General features: G+C 43.4%; 1 protein-coding gene across 8 annotated transcripts in view; it reads right to left on the bottom strand.

Moving 5' to 3' along the window:
• Window positions 1-4530, bottom strand: part of tcaim (T cell activation inhibitor, mitochondrial) — a 55242-nt gene that overhangs the window by 30253 nt on the left and 20459 nt on the right. For 6 of the 8 annotated variants that reach the window (XM_020622338.1, XM_020622343.1, XM_020622342.1 and 3 more), the window contains exon 1: window positions 2832-3613. The gene's annotated coding sequence lies outside the window, so the exon portion shown is untranslated. Of the gene's footprint in view, window positions 1-2831; window positions 3614-4530 lie in introns of those variants that run through there. The other 2 variants (XM_020622340.1, XM_020622339.1) reach the window with 1 other exon arrangement.

The raw sequence follows: 4530 nt of genomic DNA, 5'->3' as shown, positions 1-4530 counted from the left end.
ACATGTTTCCCCTCGAGTCTACAAAGAACAAGATATTTAGGTTAAGAATTTCTAGATAGATATTTATTAGTGGTGAACCTATAGTGAGTGGTTGAGATGGATATTGTCACACTGTGTCTATCTAATAATTATTTTGACTATTGATAAATGTCTTGCTTGCTTAAAAAAAAATCAACCACTTAATCTAAACAACCTTGCAATTGCTTCAAGCAAATTAAGAGCCCAATGTGTGATCATCTGATTGCCTATTTGTCAGTATGGTATAAAACCTGAAGAGGTTTGATTTATAATACTTTTAACAGCAAAAACCTTTCAAGTACTCACATGGGACAGACTTTAAACTGCAAGTATTTGGAAATTTTATTTGATAAAGTACTAAAAATAAGGGATGTTTATTAAGCACTAATGCAGAAATTATTAGTTCATTGACCAACCTAGAACAAACTTAAACATGTGAAATCCATCAACCATGTTATTAAGTGAAGGGAATCTGACAGTATGTCTATCAACACTGTGCCACATATGCATAATGGACCCTCTGATATACACTGGGTACGGAAAGTATTCAGACCCCCTTAAATTTTTCACTCTTTGTTATAGTGCAGCCATGTGCTAAAATCATTTAAGTTCATTTTTTTCCTCATTAATGTACACACAGCACCCCATATTGACAGAAAAACACAGAATGTATGGGTGTTCCCTGGTTTAAAGTTAACTGGGATATTGTGGTTGCGAAATATCCTTTTTAACTTCTCTGATAAACCAGCCACATAAGGGATGACAGTGTTATCCCCTCGTTTCTGGTTTCTCCCTGTTGGTGTTGGGCCTCTTCCTAGCTTTGGAGAAGGCCCACTTAGGGTATCCACAAGCCCCAAGGGAGTTCTGGATGTGCCATTTCTCCTTCTTGGCCCCTTCTGCAGTTGTGGGCACTTCCTCTGCCCTGTGATTTAGAGTTCTGATGACTCCCAGTTTGTGTTGAAGTGGATGGTGTGAGTCAAAAAGCAGGTACTGGTCTGTGTGTGTAGGTTTCTGATATACTTCTACCTTCAGGCTTCTGTCCCCTCCCAAGTGGACTGCACAATCCAGAAAGGCCAGACAGTCATCTTCACGAGTGAATTTGATGTTGTCATCCACAGAGTTGATATGCTTGGTGAAATCCTCTACCTCCTGGGTCCTGATTGTAACCCATGTGTCATCCACGTAGTGGAACCAGTGGCTGGGAGCGGTACCGGTGAAGGAAGACAGGGCGTTCTCCGGGAAAAGGTCACAGAGGCCAGATTGAGATGGTTTGGACATGTGCAGAGGAGGGATAGTGGTTATATTGGTAGAAGGATGTTGGAGATGGAGCTGCCAGACAAGAGGTCAAGAGGAAGGCCAAAGAGAAGACATATGGATGTGCTAAAAAAGGACATGACGTTAACTGGGGCAAGAGTAGAGGATAGACTTAGGTAGAAACAGATGATTCGCTGTGGCGACCCATAACGGGAACAGCCAAGAGAAGAAAAAGATGCCAGCCACTTGCTTATGGCGTTCCATGTATGCCCTGCCTGCTAGCATCTTGCACCCCACTGTTATGTACTGGATTGTCTGAAGGGCATCTTTGCACAACCTGCACCTGGGGTCCTGTCTGGTATGGTAGACCCCAGCTTCTAATGATCTTTTACTTAGAGCCTGTTCCTGTGCTGCCAGGATTAGTGCCTCTGTGCTGTCTTTCAGTCCAGCTTTATCCAGCCACTGGTAGGACTTTTCAGTATTAACTTCCTCTATCTGATACTGGTACATACTGTGCAGGGGTTTGTCCTTCCATGAGGGCTCCTGCTCTTCCTTCCCTTGTTCCTCTGGTTTCTGTTGTCTGAGGTGTTCACTAAGCACATCATCACTTGGGGCCATCTTCCTGATGTAATTCATGGATCTTTGTTGTTTCAGCCTGGATAGTAGCTCTGACGCTCACTAATCCTCGGCCTCCTTCCTTCTGCTTAGTGTACAGTCTTAGGATGCTGGACTTGGGGTGAAACCCACCATACGTTGTAAGAAGCTTCCTTGTCTTGATGTCAGTGGCCTCTATCTCATCCTTTGGCCAGCTTATTATGCCAGCGGGGTACCTGATGACTGGCAGGGCATAGGTGTTAATCGCCCAAGCTTTGTTCTTTCCATTCAGCTGACTTCTCAGGACTTGCCTTACCGTCTGCAAGTACTTGGTGGTTGCTGCTTTCCTTGCGGCCTCTTTATGGTTCCCATTTGCCTGCGGGATCCCAAGGTACTTGTAGCTGTCCTCAACATCTTCTATGTTGCCTTCTGGTAGTACAATCCCCTCAGTTCTGACTACCTTCCCTGTCCTCGTTACCATTCGGCCACACTTATCCAGTCCAAATGACATTGCGATGTCCTGGCTGTAGATCCTAGTGGTGTGGATCAGTGAGTCGATGTCTCATTCACTCCTGGCATACAGCTTGATGTCATCCATGTAGAGGAGGTGGCTGATGGTTGCTCCATTCCATAGTCGGTATTCGTAACCACTCTTGGTAATGATCTGGCTGAGGGGGTTCAGTCGTATGCAGAACAGAGCGTCTCCTTGGTAGATACCGCACTTGATGTTGACTTGTGCTTGGTTGGCTTGAAGTTGGCCTCTAGGGTTGTTTTCCAAATCCCCATGAGATCTTGATGAAGGCTCTTAAGCTTGTCATTTTTCTGATTCTACCATAGAATTTGGTACTGACATTAATAAATCTATCATGATAAATTCATTTCAGCCTCAGCTATCTTTTAACTTCAAGCTGAAGTGGAACGCTACAACACCAGTCCTATCATGCAACATCTCAGAGAAGTGTTACCTGATGGTGTGTCGCAAGAGAGAGTTGACAAGCATGTCTGATGCAACTTGCCACAAGACGATTAAATCTTGGTCTCTGCAGTTAGTCCATCAGCAATCCTGGTATTAAAGTACATGATTTTGTCAACCAATGCCTGCCTTCACAGTACAGCTTCCAGCAGTATTATTAATTCAAAGTAACTTTACTTAAATGTTTCTGGCAAAAATAGGTAGCCTATTACTTTTGCAAACAAATTAATTATACCTTTATGCCATTAATGTCAGCAAATAATGAATATACTGTATAGTTTTATAGTTATGTAGAAGATATTAAATGATTACGCTGCTTAGGGCAGAGACACACCAAGCCAATGGTTGACTGTTAGCCACTGTTGGGCCATCAGTGAGTGTCTGTCTGGGCTCATCCTCCTGATATTGAGCTTAGTGAATCCATGCAGGAGAAGAGAATGGTTCCAGGAAGCTCCTTAAGACTGTCGCTGTAGTATCAATGATTTCACCCATCTAGTGTGTTTTCACTTTGGTTTTTCGCCTCTACAAGCTCCTTGTTCCACTTCCAAAAGACCAAGGGAAGAGAATGGCAATGCCATATGTCAGACATATTCTTGAATAGAAGCAGCTGTAAACAGCAGCTGTTTTGAACGACAGGTGTTTTGTTTACAGTTTATACTTCCACAATCTAGCTCTTCTTTTTTGTTTTCCCCATTCTGAATGGTAAATACAGATATTGCCAACTGCTGGTAGGAGGAGTTATTTACAGTCAGAGAAAAAATTATCTGAACCCCAGCTGATTTTGTAAGTTTGCCCACTAACAAAGAAATGATCAGTCTACAATTTCAATGGTAGGTTTATGTGAACAGTGAGAGACACAACAATAACAAAAAAATCCAGAAAAATGCATTACAAAAAAGTTAATTTGCATTTTCATGAATGAAATAAGTATTTGATCCCTTTGCAAAATGTGCTTTAGTACTTGGTGGCAAAACCTTTGTTGGCAAACACAGAGGTCAGACGTTTCTTGTAGTTGGCCACAAGGTTTGCACACATCTCAGGGGGGATTTTGACCCACTCCTCTTTGCAGATCCTCTCCAAGTCATTAATGTTTCGTCGCTGATGTTTGGCAACTCGAACCTTCAGCTCCCTCCACAGATTTTCTATGGGATTAAGGTCTAGAGACTGACCAGGCCACTCCATGACCTTAATATGCTTCTTCTTGAGCCAATCCTTTGTTGCCTTGGCCGTGTGTTTTGAATCATTGTCATGCTGGAATACCCAACCACGACCCATTTTCAATGCCCTGACTGAAGGAAGGAGGTTCTCACCAAAGATTTGACGGCACATGGCCCCATCTATCCTCCCTTTGATGTGGTGCAATTGTCCTGTCCCCTTGGCAGAAAAACACCCCCAAAGCATAATGTTTCCACCTCCATATTTGACGGTGGGGACGGTGTTTTTGGAGTCATAGGCAGCATTCCTCCTCCTCCAAACACGGCGAGTTGAGTTGATGCCAAAGAGCTCGATTTTGGTCGCATCTGACCACAACACTTTCACTCAGTCCTCCTCTGAATCAGTCAGATGTTCAGTAGCAAACTTCAAACGGGCCTGTGGACAGGTCTCTTTTATACAGGTAACGAGCTGAGAGGGCTCCCAATGTCAGCTCCTTACCTGTATAAAATACACCTGGGAGCCAGAGATCTTGCTGA

This window comes from Monopterus albus, unplaced genomic scaffold (genome assembly GCF_001952655.1).
Source record: "Monopterus albus unplaced genomic scaffold, M_albus_1.0 scaffold278.1, whole genome shotgun sequence".
Lineage (NCBI taxonomy): Eukaryota > Metazoa > Chordata > Actinopteri > Synbranchiformes > Synbranchidae > Monopterus > Monopterus albus.
This window is presented reverse-complemented; position numbering and strand designations above follow the sequence as displayed.